The sequence below is a fragment of the Lissotriton helveticus genome, chromosome 2_1, assembly GCF_964261635.1.
Source record: "Lissotriton helveticus chromosome 2_1, aLisHel1.1, whole genome shotgun sequence".
NCBI lineage: Eukaryota > Metazoa > Chordata > Amphibia > Caudata > Salamandridae > Lissotriton > Lissotriton helveticus.
This window is the reverse complement of record NC_136059.1, coordinates 1,376,934,316-1,376,953,347: the sequence shown is the minus strand read 5'-3', so window position 1 is coordinate 1,376,953,347 and position 19,032 is coordinate 1,376,934,316. Positions and strand designations below refer to the sequence as shown.

The 19,032-nt window shown below is 43.3% G+C and overlaps 1 pseudogene; it reads right to left on the bottom strand.

Moving 5' to 3' along the window:
• Window positions 1–11,924: 11,924 nt before the first annotated feature.
• LOC144820255 (uncharacterized) lies at window positions 11,925–15,536 on the bottom strand (annotated as a pseudogene).
• Between the last annotated feature and the right edge of the window lie 3,496 nt (window positions 15,537–19,032).

Below are 19,032 nucleotides of genomic sequence, written 5' to 3'. Positions count from 1 at the left end.
ATAATTCCAAGTGCAAAAATCGTTAGTGCCACCACTTTGCTTAGCTTGAAAGAACGAATAATTGAAAGTATGAGTCCAGAAACGATGCAAGAGTGGGTTCAAGAAGAAACCGACAGAGAAATCCGGCATCAATTGCCTTATCACAAGGGGGCCTTATATTCGCCAACCCCAGAACTACAAGTCTAGGCTATGTTCAAGTGCCACGATCACATGTTAGCTGGACACAAGGGAAAAGCTAAAACAGAAGAACTAGTCAAAAGGCAATATTGCTGGCCCCACATGACTGGGGATATTAAGAAGTATGTCAGAACTTGTGAAATCTGCGCACAGGGAAAATCGGAACGGCAAGCACCCAAGGGGTTGTTACAGCCTTACCCACACCACCTTACCCATGGCACACAGTCACATTAGCTCTCATTGTAGATTTGCCTCTTAGTCAGGGTTTCAACACGATCTTAGTGGTAGTGGACGCATTTTCCAAGATGGCACATTTTCTAGCTCTAAAAGGGGTTCCCACTGCTAAGCATTTAGCTGCTCACTTTAGTACACAGATAGTGAAGCTACATGGTATACCAACAATTGCAATCTCAGACCGGGTAGCGCAATTTGTGTCTCATTTTTGGAAGGCCTTCGTGAAAGGGTTAGAAATCGAAGTCAAATGTTCAACTAGCTATCATCCAGAAACAGATGGGCAGACAGAAAGGGTAAATCAGGTATTAGAGCAGTACTTGAGATTGTTCCTCCTAAAACAGGATGAAGAGTGGTCAGACTACTTGTGGGCAGCGGAATTTGCATATAATAATGCGAAGAATGTCTCAACGGGCTATTCGCCATTCTATCTGAACTATGGCCGACATCTAAACTCAACTTTGAATCTGGTGGATTGTTCAGTCCCAGCTGTCAAAGATGTAGTTACTCACTTGAAACAGATTCATCAAGTAGCTATAGAGAATTTGGAATTAGCTAAAATGAAGTACAAGGTTTACGCAGATAAAAAGAGACAAGAGGGTCCTCTTTTGGAGATTGGAGATAGAGTTTGGTTAAGTGCCAAGAATCTTAGGTTAAAGGGCAACAGGAAATTTCAACCTAGATTTCTAGGACCATACTTAATTGAAGAAAAAAGATCTCCAGTTACCTATCTCTTGAAATTACCCTCTACATTGAAAATTCACCCAGTCTTTCACATTTCATTGTTAAAGAAAACATCACCAGAATTGCGGAAAAACTCTCTCCCGAAGCCAGTTCACTTAGAGTCTGGTATTGAATTTAAAGTCAAGGAAATTTTGGATTCAAAGAGAGTTAAAGAAAAACTGTACTACTTGATAAGACTGGAAAGGGTATGGCCCAGTAGAACGTTCCCTGGGAACTAGAGTCGGATGTCCATGCCCCAAGATTGATTACGTTTTTTCATCAATGATTTCCTACAAAGCCAAGCCCGAGAGGACCTCCTTTGTTGGGGGTACTGTCAGAACCTCAAAAGATGTGCAGACCATTATGGGTACTTGGTCATCAAGAAAACCTACCCAGGAGAAGAGGTGGGCAAGAGGCAGCAGCTGGTTGGTCCTACAGCATTCCCGGAATTCCAAGATGGCCGCTGATCTTGCAAACGAGATTGCGGTCTAGTTGTTTGCCTCCTGTCAGCGCACCGGTGTCCTGAGGTGATTTGAAGCGCGCGCTGAGAAAACGCTGCGCACTTCACTAGAGATTTTCAGCAGTGTGCACCGGAATTTTGAAGCTCCGTTTTCCCAGAGGTTACAGTCTTAGTTTTCGAGTCGGGTTCCGCTGGGTCGGCGTCCGCGACTGTCGTCGGGAGTAGGTCTCCCTTAATAGTAACTTGCCGTGCCGAAATTTGAAGAGAGCTGACACCGCGCATTTTAGAGGCCATAAGAACCAGGAGGAGTACGAGACGGAAATTCAGCAGTTCCTGAGAAGAAAAAGAACACAGAGCTAAGTGGCATAATTAAACAAGTGGCAATTGGTTGAAAACTTAGTTTGTTAGTTCCAGACAAATACTTACCTTGACTTAAGAGTATTCAAGTACTGTGGTACCTAGAGTGAGAATAAGAAAAGAATATTAGTTACTCAAATAAACTGTGAGGAAACACTGTACATAGATGTTTAGAAAAGACGACAAGGAGATAAAGAAAGGAAACTTGAGTGAGAGAGATTTACAATTTAGTGAATCAGTATGAGAAGTGAGGAAAATAATCCAATTATAGTATTTACAGAGAGTTAAGGAAAGTGCAGAGAGTAACGTAAACATTGTTTCATAGGTTTAGTATCTACTGAGTCACGCAGAAAAGCAGAGGAAAAGAATAGAGCAAGAAATAGAAGAGGAGCTCAGTTCTTGGACATAAGTGGTACGTAGGTAGAATAGGAATAAGAGTAGAGATAGAATAGAGTAGGATAGGAGTTAAATATGTGTGTTATCTGTTATAGGTCTCATAGACAAGTAGTCTGCAGATCGGACAGAAGTAGACCGAGAACAGGAAGCAAGAGAGCCAGCTCCAGGACCAGTCTCTTCTCTTTTGTTATTTTATCCAATTTTCCCCCTTCCCCCTGGGAGGTGTTCTAGGTTCAGGGTTATTGTAAAGTTGTTCGGATCCCTGGGGTATCTTTCGGAGGGAGTCGGGAACCTAGCTTCTCTTTTCCTGTGCAAGATATTAAGGTGAGCCCTGACAGTCACTAATTTGGCACCTGAGGATAGTCAAGCCATTGATGCTGGCCAGCCTAACTCTGTCAGCTCCAGTCCTTCAGAGGCCCTCAGGGGGACATTACTCAGGGGGAGCTGCCTCAATCCTCTTTCTCTGGCACCCAGGACCAACTCTTCTGCTGGGTTCCAAACACTCCCTCAGAGCGTGGCTGAACTCAAGGGAATCTAACCCCCTAGCTTGGTTGGGAATGCGTTCAGTGAGCCTGACCTTAATCCCAGTCGGTCAGTCATTTTTACTGGAGTTCCCCCTTTACGTAAGAATCAGAGGAAGACATCTGATGGGGAACTTTTTATTTTTTTTGTTATTTTTTTTTTTTATTGAAAGTTCATGACAATATAATATTTCTATACATAACAAAATGAACATATTGACATAGAAATGCCAAATAAATATGCATACAGAATGTTAAATACGCATAATAGAATCTTAACTTGTAAAAAAGATGTTAAAACAAGTTAAAACAGAGAGTATAGGCTTAAATACAGTAAATATGTTAAGAATATCACAGAATATCTCCATGGGTGTTGGAAACTATTAACCCCCAGTTTTTGACCGCCTCCATGATGCCACGGGCGACCAAATCCTTAGTCCCATATCCCTGGATTTCACTCCCTTCAGTGCATACAGCTCCGACTCGATATTATGAATCCCGAGCAGCCTACAAATCCACATTTGAAAGGTTGGAGCCCCAGTGTCCTTCCATGCAGCGGCGATTAATATTCTAAAGACAGCTGTTGCTATAAAAACAAGTGCCTCAGACTCTACACTTAGCCTAATTTGGCGTCACACCCAATTATTAAAAGTGTAGGGGATAGGTCTATCCTGACAGCTAGCAGCCCCTCTAAAAACTTTTCAATTTCATTTTTAATTGGCCCTAGTTTCTCACAACTACAAAACATATGAAGTAGGTCAGCTGGACCATTACCACATCTAGGGCAGTTGTTATCCGCTCTCTTTTCCCATTCAAACAATTTTGCCGGTGTATAATATAAGTTGAATAGGGTTTTAAAGTGCTGTGCTCTTAAGTTTGAGGATCGTAGAAACCTTTTATCCATAAGAATGGCTCTGTCTAAATCGATATCGGGATCTCTCAATTTTCCAACCCAGGTAGCCTCTGTCTTAAGCATATCATCTGGTAGCGTTCCCAAGAATAATGCATATATTTTCCTTATACGACGACCACCTCCCTTCATGTAATCTAAAAGTGTACAGTCTTTTGCTATATTTATGGTGGGTCTTTTTGATTTAATTGTGTTGGTCAATTGTATGTATTTAAACTCTTGGGAGCCTTGAAGTGAATATCGTGACTTCAGAAGATCGAGGGGCCTCAGAACATCCTTTATCATCACTTGACCTAATGTGGTGATTCCCTGTCTTTCCCAATGTCTCCAGGAGCCGTCTCTACTTAAGTGCGGGAATAGCCCTGATTTCCAGAGTGGAGTGTGTTTGTTAAACTTCGGGATGCTTTGATTCTTCTGTATGGCCAACCATACCATCCGAATATCTTCCAGTATTTTATAGCCTGAGGCCTTAAAGAAACGTTTATCATAATTCCTTAGCAATGCCCCATATGCTTCGTTCCCTAGTGCTAGCTGGTATATAGATGGAATACCACGCTGGCAGTGTATCATGTCAACAGGGAAAAAGAGTATAGCCATATCTGTGAGGAGACAAGACCAGTTATATAATTTTAAATTAGGTATACCTAATCCACCCTGTCCCTGGGGTAGAGACATAAATTTAATTGATCTCCTCACCTTACCATATTGCCAAACGAAGTTCATAAAAATTGCCTCCATTTCCCTGATCAATATATCATCTATTTTAAAGGGGATGGACCTAAATTTATATAAGATCTTCGGAAACATTGTCATTTTGATGACATTGACCCTGCCTATAATTGATAGATGAAGAGTATCGATTCTTTTTAAGTCCTGTTTAATTTTCGCCAGTAGTGGTGAAAAATTATCTTTAATAATTTCCTGTGTCTGGGCATTGATTGTAATTCCTAGATAGACTACTGAATCCACGTATCTATCATCCAGTTTCACTGTATTTCTTAAACAGAATACCTGTGTTTTTGCCACGTTAAGTCGATATCCAGATGCCCTCCCGAAATCCGAAGTAATACTAATTATTTCCCTCATAGCACTAGCAGGATCAACAGTGGTGATAGCTATGTCGTCCGCTTATGCGAGGATTTTAGTTTCAAATCCATTGGTAACAATTGGCTTTATGTTGAAATTGCTCTTAATGTGGCAAATCAGGGGATCTATATACAGTGCAAATAGGATGGGTGAGCACGGACACCCTTGTCTCGTCCCTCTTGAAATATGGATCTGGTTGGAGCATTCACCCATTAGCTGAATACTAGCTGTTGGATTGTAGTACATGGCCTTAATTGCCTGCAGGAATCTAGGGCCAAATCCTTTACCAGCCATCACTTTCCAGAGAAAGCTCCACCTAACCCGATCGAACGCCTTCTCTGCGTCGAGGAGGATCATCGCGATCCCCCCCTCTCCCGCAGCATGCATGTCAAACAGAGTTATAGCTCTTTTAATATGGTCAGTGGTACCCCTATCAGGGATAAAGCCATGCTGCCAGGGAGAGACGAGGCCCGCGATAATCCTCCCCAACCGTGTAGCCAGTATTTTAGCATATAGTTTGTTATCGCTGTTTATTAGCGATATGGGCCGATAAGAGCCCGGGCTTTCCTTCGATTTGCCCTTTTTGTGAAAAACCACTATGTTGGTTTTAGTCCAGGATTCTGGTATGGTACCTGTATTAATAACCCCGTTGAATAGGTCTAACAGGAGAGGTGCCGTTTCTTCCCTCAGGTATTTATAGACTTCCAGAGGAATGAGATCGGGCCCTGCTGCCTTGCCTGCAGATAAATCTTTTAGTGCCTGAAAAAGCTCCTCCATAGTAATATTCTGCTCTAAAGATTCCCTTTCGTTAGACGTCAGATTGATACCTGTATCCTGCCAATTTGTGCCCGGATAGACTATATCTGTATCCTCCTTATAGAGATCCTGATAAAATCTCCTGAAAACTTCCAGAATTTCAGTAGGCTTTTTATCGGTCTGCTCGCCTTCTTTAATTTCGGTAATAATGTTTTTTGATGTAGCTTGCCTTATCCGTAGCGCTAGAGCCCTACCTGCATTCTCGCCTGTTTCATACATACCAGCTCTACGGTCTGATACTCTGCTGCAGCTTTCTTTGCCAATTGCCGCTGGATATCTGCCTTTATACTATTTAATCTTTCTAGACTCTGAGTCCCCTGGATCCCGTGGCGTACGTCTCTCCTATGTTGTTCCTCTGCCTCCGCTAGTTTAGCCAAGAGGCGCTCTCTATCTTCCTTGACTTTTTTCCACAGCCGCGCAGAGAAGCTGATTGTCTCCCCTCTCAAACCAGCCTTAAAGCTATCCCAAACCATGCCGCGGGATGCACTATATCTATTTGCATCAAAGAAAGACTGGGACCAGGCCTTTATATGTGCTATATAATTGCTATCCGCTAAGAGTTTTCTATCAAAGGTCCAGGGTCTGTTTTTTTCCCTTGGTTTGTTAACAGACATATTCAAGACAAGGGGATTATGGTCCGATAATAACATAGGGAGCATTGAAATTTCGACATTACTAAAATGTGTAGCTGATACTAAAAAATAATCCAGTTTTTGTGTGTTTATTAAATGGGTGTGAGAAATATGTAAACCCGGGTTCATCTTTCTTTTGGTTGCCCCAAACATCCTTCAACCCATAAGAATGAATAATGGAGGATACTGCCCTAAATACCCGGGGCTTGCGGCCACTATATGGGGTGTTGCCTGTAAAATCGGCTGAGATGTTGAGATCGCCACACATTACTATAGGTGATGGCCAGTTAGTAAGTTCCCTCTCGATGTGATCCATCACCCCTGGGTCATCCAGATTAGATCCGTACACTGAGCATAGAGTAATGCCTAATTTCAGTTCACATATTGCCCATCTGCCCAATGGATCAGCTTTTGATTTATTGACTCCTCCCAGACCTACCCGGCCTATAATAGCTACCCCCCTTACAGTTGAAGTCTGTGAGGAACAAGATAAAATTTCATACCCCCTTATATTCAACCAATGTTTCTTTTTCCAAGGTAGGTGAGTCTCTTGTAAACACAAGATATCGGCTCTGATTAGTTTAACATACTCCTCAAACCTTTCCCTCTTTTTCCAATCGTTCAACCCTCCTATGTTGAGGCTAATAAGCTTAATCCTTGACATACCCCTGGAGAGAAAAGAGCCAGCATAGTAACCAATCACATTTTATCCTAAATCTAGCATCGATATGCATAACCACTTTCGGCATCTCAGATATATCAGTAAACATATTTATTGCATGAACTTTCTTTTTACTTCTTTTTCCCCTTTTCCCCCCCCTCCCTCGGGGCTCCCCCCCCACCCCACCCCCCTGACCCCAACCCACTCCCAGGTGAGGCGCGCAGACTAGGTCTGTGCGTGTGATGGGTGCAGCCCAGCAGCGGACACAATGCAATCTATTTTGTCAGACCTCAGCCTCGACCTTATGTGTAACCGTAAACCTCCATAACGTGACGCCCTTACCTCTGTGGGATTCAAACTTAAACTAAACTAAGCCTTAGAGTTCAGTCAATGTCAAAAATTAAGTCCTTAGCCCTTGTTGGCTTATATAGGTCATATAACATGCTATAAAGAATCTAGAAACTCCTGAGCCTTGATTTCCGAAGAGAAATACATGGTCTTGCCTAGATGAATTACTTTTAACTGAGCAGGATTGATGAGATAAACCTGCACTCTTTTGTCCTGGAAAGGTTTGATTAATTGTCTTAATCTCCAGCGCCGTTCCACGGTGGAGTGGCAGAAATCTGGCCTTACGAAGAAGGACCCTCCTTCAAAGGTTCTTTTGGCGTCTGGCCGCGCTTTCTCTGAAATGGACTGGTGGAGAAGAAAGTTGCCTATATAGATTAGGATCGCTCTAGGCTTATCGCCCTCTCTGGCATTTCGTCTCAGTTTGAAGGGTGTCCTATGTGCTCTCTGAATTTCGGTGGACCAGTTCCAGCCGGCGATGTCTGGGAAGGCTTTCTCGAAGGTTCTGACAATAAAAATTTTGACATCCTGACCCTCGATCCCTTCCGGGATACCAAGGACCCTAAGGTTGTTCCTTCTTTGCCTGTTCTCTAAGTCCTCCAGCTTCCACTGGACATCAATTGCTTGGGCTCCCAGCGTTTCCACTTTATTTGTGGCTGCAGCCGCCTCTGCTTCAGTGGCAACTACCCTCTCCTCTAGGTTTGAGACCCTATCTCCAACACTTACCCAGGCTTTCGAAAGCTTTCTAACCACTGCTTTCATCTTTCTCATCGCAGCTTGGGATTTAAGGCTGTCTGACCGGGTCTCTTCTCTGTGTGCAGTTATTCCTTGGTGAATTGATTCCATCATTGCCATCATTGACAGCTGCGTAGTCTCTTGATGCCGTGCATTTCCCATGTCCAAATTAGAGTTCCCTTGTAGGGATGTTGTAGGAGAGTGATCCCAGGTTAATGCTGTTTGGTCCCTTTGAGGGGGCACATTTTTGATAATAGATGATGGTAACCCTGTCTCACTATCACTCTCTGTTTCCGGATTACTGCCATCGATATCTGAGCTATGGGGCTCGTCGTCCTCCGACCAATTGGCCTCCTCTGTGACTGAAAAGAAGCACTCGCTGAGGGTCTTCTCCTTTTCCCTTTCACCGTGAATGACCCCGGAATAGGTTGCATTTGCTTTAGCATTGACGATTAGGCCCCTAGGATCCTCAAGGACCGTGATAGAAGTGGCACTCTCTTTAAATATTTCGACTGTTGTTGAGCCCTCTTGAACGTCCCCACTGTTAGTTGGTAGGAGTACTATTGCTTCTGTCGGAGGGTTTATCGCATCTTTTGAGAGTACAGGGGTTATAATCTCATTATCATCGACGGCACCGGTATCGTCAGCCCCCGGAGATACGGCAGCTAGAAATTCCGGTTGCATCATCAGAATCTTGTCCCCACCTGAGACGTCAACCATGGCTCCATCCTCCTGACATGACTGAGGCTGAGACTGTTGTTGAGGGTATGGGATTGCTGCTGTTTGAGGTTGAGGTTGAGGTGCAGGGTCTATACCAGGATCGGGTGCAGATTCTTCAACTGGAGTAATAGCCGGTAATGGTGCAGCAAGTATCTCAGGCAACACAGGTAATGCAGGTAGCACAGGTGGCCCAGATACCACAGAGACCGCCGCTGAGGCCGGTTCTAACTCCTTCAGTTTTTTTTTTCTTTTCGTTGCGATTCAGCAGCTCAACCACACTAACAGTCGCAGTGGCGGTGGCTGTGGCTTGACGGGTTCTAGCTGAAGGAGGACGCATCTCTTTAGGGGTATTCTGCCCTGTGGGTGGTTGCAGCTTGGCCCGCCCTAGACCCGCTTCTGACACTGTTCCCTCAGTCCCGGTGTTCACCGCAGAAACCATGCTTAAGGAGCTGTCTGCATTGTCTGTCACAGAGACACCATCAACCATAGCTTTCTTCTTTGAGGGTGGCTTACCCCCAGTGTTAGTTTTAGGAGCCATGTGTAGGGTAAACACTATAAGCAGAGAGACCCTCTGCCTCACCTTGACAGGTCCCCCGCAGCACCGAGCCTCCCAGCCTCCTTGCGCCGACCTGTCGGGTCTGTCGGGTCTGTCGGATCTGTCGGGTCTGCAGCTGCCGCTACCGCTCCGCTCACCAGGTCCCGCCGGCCTTGTGTGGCCCCGCCCACAGACTCCGCGAACTCCGCGAGCTTTGCTGGGTCTGTAGACCAGCTCGACTCTTAGCGAGACTGAAGCCAAGAGCCTCTGCCGACCTGAGGGGACCAGCCCGCTGTGATGACCGCTCAGAAATAGCATCAGAGTTCCATCGAGTTACAGCAAGGTAAACATCCATTTAGTCCGGCCGCCGCTATGCCGCTTACCACCTCGCTGCTTGTAGCTGCTTATGGCTGGGCGTCTGTCTCCGTGCGGTGGCTGTATGTCTCCCCCTCGCTCTGCTTACTTAGTGCGCCGTGTACCTGGCAGACCATGTAGCCTCATATCTTCGTAGCGCTACTTTCCTTTTGGCATACATGAGATACTGGCATGGAAAAAGAGCCGAGGTAACATCAGATTACATCGAGCTGTATCCGAGCTGTGTCCAGGCTGCCGCTCAGCCGCTTCTCACGGCCGCCATCTTCTCTCTCTCTCTTTCTCTCTCTGATGGGGAACTTTTTAACTAAGTTTTGACCAGGATTGTGTGACACCGGGACTTTTCTCTTAATTTGCAATATGTTGCTTTCTATCTATACAGTGGGACATCTACTCTAAGCCGAATTCTCATAAAACTCAGCAGGGAGCGATATATTCTGTGGAGGAATTTAAAAAGTATAATCTGTTACCTACTATTAGACGATAGGGCTCCAATCGGTGAGCAACTGTAATCCCAATCTACTTCCGACAACAGCGCAACCCAAAGTTTGAAGCTCAGAGTTCAGAGTTCAATTTGTCTCTCAACGAGGGTTTAATTCCGGGGCAATCCCATTGCTTGGAAATAAATAATCTTGTAATAAGGCGCTTATAAATTTTGCCTGTAAATAGCAATGTCAATTTCCTGAAAAGAGGAGGTGCATGCGTAAATGTAGAGACGGCGACATATAATAAAGAAATACGGTTAAGGGGGTATATCCCTCCCTTCTTACCTGCTGTTATGTAGCGACAGGATCACTTCTTGGTCATATTGGAACTCAAGGGATTAGAGTGAACACGGCCGACATACTCGCCTCGAAGTAAGTCTGTTGTTAAAAGTAGACAATTACTGGAGCCCGCCCTTATAATGTTTCTGTTATTCGTTAATATTTCTTGTGTTTCCAGCTAGGTACTCGTACCCCAGGCCAAACAGGATTACTTTAGAAGCCATCCTAGAGTCATTCGATGGTCATCCAACTACATTAGGAGTCATTTTCACATCATCAGACATCATCAAGCTCTTGAAGTCATCAGCAAAACTGAGAAGCTCAGCCTGATGATTTGAGGATGACTTGAAAATGAGTACCGGATGACTTTAATAGGTGTCATTATTCGCAATGATTTAAGGGTGACTTGAAAATGAGTATCTGATGACTTCAGAAGGTGTCGTTTTTCCTGATGATTTAAGGATGACTTGAAAATGTTCCTGATGACTTCAAAGGTACTATTGTGTTTTCAATTAGATGTTTTTGTTTCTGGTGATTTTAACAGGAATTGCTTGTCTATTTAGAGAGTATGTCAACCCCTTTTGTTTCAGTTTTTCTAGAAAAATACAAACTGTTGGATGATTGCATGATTAATTGCAAGTAAACGCAAAACGACATATACGTTTTCTATTATATACAACTGAGCATACAATTTGCTTTACCAAACTCTGCATAAGTCATAGGTTATTTTTTTTTAATGTATTTTTATTTTTGTCACTTTCTTTTTGTACAAAACATGTAAAATTAGCATCCACTGTAAAAGGATCAATGCCTAACATTAATAAAGATGAACATTGGCCATTGTATGCATAGTCACTGAAGTTAAGGGTCAATGAAGTATGAAAATATGTGGCAGGATAGACTAAATAACGTAACAGAAATAAATGCTGCACATTATGCAATCACTGGAGGCACATTATGCAGCAGAATCTTTATTTAGCCATCTGATATTTAATGATTTGCACCGCAAAATAATACACAAAGTGACAGAAACAAGCATCCATCAAACAAATACACAAAATAGTAAATATTTCATTGAATTCACAAACAAATGCAATTTCTTTTTTTTTTTTTTTACTTTTAATGGTAAGTTTGAAGCTTTTCTAAACTAAATTGAGACCAGCCATTGGCTATACTATATTGTATTTGCTGTACTTGAACTGCTTCCAAAAATGAATGTGAGGATACCAAATGAATTATTAGCTGCACATTTATATATTTTTTTTGATATTTCAGTTGTACATTTTGCTCCTATATTGATATACACTTTATTATTTGGCCAACATTTCTATATTTTATGAGCAGTCTAGGACTCCTGCGTAGGTGTCGTGGTCCCCTAGGTGTCCTTGGAGCACTGGTTAAGAATGCTTATCAAGATGATTTCTAATCAAATGTGCTATAAAAAGAAACGTGCATGTAGGAGAACTTTCTATCCTGATTTGCCTTAATCTATTTCAAATCGATTTGGCATTTCACTTACAAATGATTCATTTTCTACCTGAATGTAAAAACAGTCACATTTTATCATTGATATCCTGATAGCTGTGATGTTGTTATCTACTACTACCAGGTGAACTGGTTCCCTGATGTCATAGGATTCACACTTAAGTGGAACTATGGGAGCTAGGTTAAGAGACACGTCTGCCTGCTTACACTGAATGAATCTAGTGACTCTGCCATAGGCAAACACTCCAGGTACTGTTTCATATTTTATGACACTTTGGTCTCTCCTCTGAATACGAGTGTAATTTGAGCTGTAAAAAAAGAAGATTGCTTTGTTTTAAAAATATTTTGTTAAAGGCTACTACACCCGAGCCTAAAATATGAGTGAGCTGAGTTACTGATATATATTCATTCTCTCTTAAGCTGTAAGGGTATGTAGAACCAACACTGTAAATGCATTTTTCTATTTTTAAGTATCGCTGTCTCTTTCCATTATATGAACACATCATACTCTGGTAAAATTCAGCCTCAACAACATCAGGAGGCAAATGATTTTCCATTAACACAGGTATTACTTGTATCATATTTACTGCATCTAGAATGTGTGTTCTATGGCTACTGTACCATGCACATGTTGTAAAAGAAAACCATTAAGATCTTCAAAAACAAAACAATTAGCAGTAAACAGAGGCCCTGTTGCTCTTACACTGTCTACTAAGTGGACCAATTGATGAACATTCATTGTTAAAAATCTTTTTTCATATAAATCATTAAACAGTTGCACAAACAAAAGTAAACACTGTTCTGCTATATTTAAATCTTCCTGGCTAATGTCATCATTTAATAGCTTATGAATTGCTTTCATAAGTAAACAAAAGGGTAAATAGCGTGAGCTATCTAAAACATGTTTTAACACAGGCATTCTATAAAATAAAAGAAAGTTTCGAAACTCTGAGGTCTTCCAATATGGTAGTTCATCAACAGACCTTGGAACTCTACTAACGTCCAGTGTGGGTTTTATCTGTTTCAAATAGACATTAACTATTTTGACTTTATCATAAAAAGAGTATGAATGATGCTTATATTCTTTAGTGAACCAGATGGTCATCAACAATTTCGTAATGCCACTGCAGACACCATGCATTTAATCAATCACAAACCCTCTGGTTACACAAAAATGTTTAAAAAACATGAACCACATGGGACCTTTGTTCCCTCTTACACTGTAATCAGAAAGTCCACTCTCGATATTAGCTATTGCACTGTTTACATCAGATTTAATAGTATTGAGTGTCCTTGGTGGGCCTTTTGGGTTTTCAGCATTGTAAGGAAATACTCTACATTGCCCTTTTCCTGAAACAGTCACTTCACCCTCTTGTAGAAAATGCCAGTACCCAAACTTCTCATTAAACTGGGTACTGCTTGAAGCAAGACAATGAGCTGGTAAATCACACGTGATTGTCAGAAGTGTAGCGTGGCAAGTAAAACTACAATTGTTATGATCTTTAAATGAAACTCCACTTTCCAGCTGTGCAAGTTCCTCATATAATGGTTTTAAGAAAGACCACAATATTGGCCTTTTTGTGGGAACCCAAATACCATATAGTAATATATTTTCACACAGCTTTCTTTGAGATACAGGCAGCTCATTTACCATTAAGTACACTGGCCACATTGATATTTTAGAACTTTTAAATACAGGAACGCCATCTGTGTTCATTGCAAATGAAAGGCTGTTAGGGTTTTTCAGGAATCCACTCTTGAATAAATCCAAATACATTTCCCCATCATATACATCTTTCATTGTTTGTTTCTCATTCTCCATATAGTGTTCAAATCGATGTTTCCTTACCTTTTCTGTAAAATGTTTTCACCGAAACATAGTCTGTAACTGTGCAATTAGGCTATGCTGAATGAAATAGGAGACTGAGTCACTTTGAATCAAATCTTTCAAACAATGTTGGTTAGGACAGGTCTGAGTGTTTTTATCAACATGTGTATAGCAAGTGGCACAATAGTAAGTACTAATTGGGGCCTTAACACTTTTTTTGATATATTTGTGAAGGTGATACATAGTTTTGAACATTCTGTTGGCATGTGGCAATAGCAAATAGATGAGATTCAGCATATAGCCAGCTACCTCACCACTCACACGAAAACGAATAATAAAGCAACAAAGCAATAGTATGACCACCCCTAAACATTTATTGGAGCCCTCAAAAATAGGTGATGATTCATCTGTGCTATTAGTTTGATCAGAACACATTTTTAATTTCTTCGTACTCATTTTGAATGGTATATCCAACTTGATCCATAAGTTGTTCAAAACCAGAATCCGAATCATTAATTAAATCATCTTTAAGCTGAGCATCCATTTCACCTTTTAAGCTGCTACAAAGTGTATCCCAAACAGCGTCAATTGAATCTTCATCTGTGTCATCTACTGGTTGGGTATAATCTGGTAATGCTGTACGGTTGTCTGAATGCAATGTACAGTGGTCTGCAACAGGTGATGTATGAAGAACTGTAACAAAAGAAAATATGTTATTGTACATTTAGTAAGTAAAATATGTTTAATTAGATTGTAAATGCATTATGTGTCAGTAGCCAAGTACATTTTCTGTGGCAGAAACTCAATGTGGGTTGATGAGGACCTTCATTTTTGCAGGTGATGCGCTTTCAAACTATATACTTTCATGCATCAAATTGTTAATGCAAGAGGTATAAAAGGGAGTATATAATTTCATACTGTACCTTTGGGGATAATGTCATCTGCTGTGCTTGAAGTCTGCAAGGATCCTTCTTTTACTTTCTTTGGTGCTGCATATTGTATAATGTTGTCATCTGCTTCCTTAATGAAATGTTCTGTCTACCCTCATGCAGAAAGAGACCAATTAATTCAATTTAGCACTTGGTAACATGTAGCACAGGACTTTTTGCAACTTCTTAAAGTAAAATCAGAGAAGCTAGTTTGGTGAATAATGTATTCTCAAACTGGACAATTTAACTTTGTGATCACGTTAAAATTACTGCGCCATTTAATTTCAAAACGCATTGCTTTGTCTCCGCAGAACATGAATTTGAAGACGATTACAGTAATATATTAAATGCATAGACAACATTTATTTACTCACTTACATGTTTCTTCTATTAAGGACTTGCCTAACTAAACAACCGCAAAAAAGAAATCAGCAGGGTACATCAAAAATCATGCAGAGCAGATCATTCCCTTAGCAAGAAAACCTGTTTCACACTGCTGCCTCAAAAAGAAAGATGAGGCATCTGAAGTACTATTAACTAGATCTTAGTGTCTCTGTATATTGGACAATTGATATCACCCTAATCTCTAAACACAAACCTCTATGCAATTCGAGGACAATTTTCAGTTGAAAGTGAATTGTGTAGAAAGCAGACTTTAATATAATTGTCATTATAAAAGAGAGTGTCTTCTAAGGTTACTGGCCGTTGTGAGTAAATATGTTTTGTAGATCGAAGTGTCCTCTGAACAGATTTAGTGTAATGTTTTATAATGTGTGCTTACCTCTAATAACCATTTCTTGTATGGCCCACGTTTCTTTCCTTTTCTAAGTTGTCCTCCTTCATTCACTTGCATAATTTTTTCTGCTTCCAATAGTCTTGAATAATTATTTGAACATTCAACAGATGTACATACTGTGGAGTACAGGTTGAAATACACTTTAAATATGGAAATTGAGCTGTGGGTCTTTCTCGCAGAGACAATACTTTGAGTTCCTCGCCTGGTATTATTCCACTTCGACTTGGCATTTAAAACTACTTGCCAAGCCCCAAAATCCCCTCTTATTTCATATAAGTCACTCCTGGCAACCCTTCGGAGCAGGGTGTCATGTAAATGAAGGTCAGACATGTGTGCCTAATCATTACACGTCCTGTATCCACAAAGAAGGACTAAATGTCAAGTTAGTGAATATATATGACCCCAACCACGATCATCCGCAGTTTTGCCATTGACTCGGTCTCCTACTTAAAGTGGCTGATCTTCCGCAAATTTGGGGAGGCAACTTTAATTGCATATTGGACCCTACCCGTGACCGCTTCAAGGGCCATCCACATTGCCCTTCTGCTGCCGCTGGAGCAACAGTAGATATTATCGACCAGTACAACTGCAACAATCACATTTGAGATCTGGTTACTCAAAGATCCTAGACGATATTAAACAAGCTCTGCATACCCAATAGGTCTTGCCTTTGGGACCTTATGAGTATTTAGCCAGAGATAATGACTGTGCATATGTCTTTAAGCTGTGCCTTACAGAAGTTTGCAGCATGCTGAAAAGTTATAATAAAGAAGTGCCAGACGCATTTTTGTTACCTTTTATATTACCAAGAAAGCATATTAAAAAAGTATTAACAATAAATAATGTCTTGAGGTTTTTTTGTCCTTTCCATACTGGCAACTTCTATCTGCCTGTCCCAATGGTTGCCTGTTATGGTTTTTTGTTGTTATTTGGGGCATAAATAACAGGCAGGTGAAGGTTGTGAAATAGTACCTGTATAACAGTCAGTGAGATTCAATCAGTCAGTGAGTGAAAGAGTCAGTCAGTGAGAGAGTGAGTGAGAGAGAGTCAGTCAGTCAGTGAGAGAGAGAGAGAGTGAGAGAGTCAGTCAGTGAGAGAGAGTCAGTCAGTGAGAGAGAGAGTCAGTCAGTCAGTGAGAGAGTCAGTCAGTCAGTGAGAGAGTCAGTCAGTCAGTGAGAGGTGAGCCATCCGGATAATTTGGAGAGAGCCCGTTAGGTTCAGGCACCTGCTGCATGGTATGCAGAGAAAATGGGTAAATGGAGAGAGAAGGGGAACTGTGCATCTTCAGCAGACAGCCAGGTGGATAAATGCACCTGCTGCATGGAATGCAGCGATTGATGGTGGGATATCACTGCCCTCCCCAACTACAACAGTACTTGAGCAGTCAAGGCCCCTGGACAATATTCAAGGCTGAGAATAGGTAAAAGCCTGGATGTAAGGATTAACTTTCAATTTAGAAGTGTATGGGGTGTGAGCTGGAATTTCTGGGAGGTCAGTGACAGTGATGTGCACTAAGCACTTGCAAAGCTGTATATGATGGTTTTTAAAGTGGAATTATCGTAGTGGTACTTGTTGGTATAGCACTGTTCATACATAATACCATTTTACAATGTAAATTGTATAATATATTGTCTTGGGTCAGAAAGTGATCAATGGGAATTTAAACCTATGGTCTTAAGCACAGTGGGGCCGATTTACAATAACTGGCGCATCCCTGCATATCAGCATGGATGCGGCAGTCATTGTGCGTCATGGCTGTGCCACCATGGGGCAAAATGGACAGATGCGTGACCCATCTGCAGGCGTAAAGGCGGCACATTGCTGGAGTTGTGTCGCAAGCGCGACGCAGCTGCAGCAAGGCTCGGGTGTGCCCTATCTTTAAAGTGCTGCGTCTATCCTTATGCCTGCTTGAAGCAGGCACAGGGTTTTGACTCAGCATGGCCTCAAAAGTGACAGAGTGACGGGAGCCGTTTTCGTCCGTGAGCCCTTTTTGCACCTTCTTTGTTCCCTGTTGCTGGGGAAATGCTGTCTCGGGGCCTTGTGCTGCAGAATCGGGAGTCCTGCCATCTGGGTGCGGGTCCCCCCCGCCGCCGCGCTTCCACATCGCGGCCGCCGAGCGGGGGGACTACAGCCCCCAAAATTCCCGCAAGCCCCGCTCACCGACGTCATCGCCCGTGCCCGGAGGCGCGGAAAAGCAGCGGCGCTCCACTGGAGGAGCGGGAGCCGTTTTCTTCCGTGAGCCCTTTTTGCACCTTCTTTGTTCCCTGTTACTGGGGAAATACTGTCTCGGGGCCCTGTGCTGCAGAATCGGGAGTGCTGCCATCTGGGTGCCTGGTCCCCCCCGATGCCGGGCTTCCACATCGCGGCCGCCGAGCGGGGGGACTACAGCCCCCACAATTCCCGCAAGCCCCGCCCACCGACGTCATCGCCCGCGCCCGGAGGCGCTGAAAAGCAGCGGCGCTCCACTGGAGGAGCAGGAGTCGTTTTCTTCCGTGAGCCCTTTTTGCACCTTCTTTGTTCCCTGTTGCTGGGGAAATACTGTCTCGGGCCCTGTGCTGCAGAATCGGGAGTGCTGCCATCTGGGTGCCAGGTCCCCTCCGCTGCCGTGCTTCCACATCGCGGCCGCCGAGCGGGGGGACTACAGCCCCCACAATTCCCGCAAGCCCCGCCCACCGACGTCATCGCCCGCGCCCGGAGGCGCTGAAAAGCAGCGGCGCTCCACTGGAGGAGTGGGAGCCGTTTTCTTCCGTGAGCCCTTTTTGCACCTTCTGTGTTCCCTGTTGCTGGGGAAATACTGTCTCGGGGCCCTGTGCTGCAGAATTGGGAGTGCTGCCATCTGGGTGCCTGGTCCCCCCCGCCGCCGCGCTTCCACATCACGGCCGCCGAGCGGGGGGACTACAGCCCCCACAATTCCCGCAAGCCCCGCCCACCGACGTCATCGCCCTCGCCCGGAGGCGCTGAAAAGCAACGGCGCTTCTCCTGCGACGCGGGACACGCACGGGACCAGCCGGGCTAAGCCCGGGCCAAGGGCGGGCCCGTTTAAGCCCGTTCAAGACCGGTAAAGGACGGGACGGGCCACCCCTCTGACATCTGGTGCAGCATCTTAAAGGTCAGTCTCGTAATACATTAAATTGTCGTGACATCTACTTTGCATTATCTGCTATTCGCATCGAGTAACATCCAGGATTAACCAAGGATGGCTACCCCACCAGATGTTGGCCCAAGCAGCAGGAAATCTATGGGGGGATCATTAATGGGAACCTTAGATAACTTCCTCATCAGGGTATCTACCACACTTGCTAAGGATATTGAACTAACTGAGAAAAGGCTATCCTTGGACACATCTTTTCACAAAAGGTCTTCGCTGGGCCCTCTGGCAGAAGCCAGATCTCCGATACACCTTCATTCCGACTCACAGGGCACGCTTCCTCCGTCGGGGGTGGTAACTACCCTTTCGCCTCAGCCAGTAACCATCCTGAACATAAGTGAAAACTCGTCAGGAGATGGAGTACCTGCAAGTGACACAGAGAGAGCACCATCACCTAACATTAAA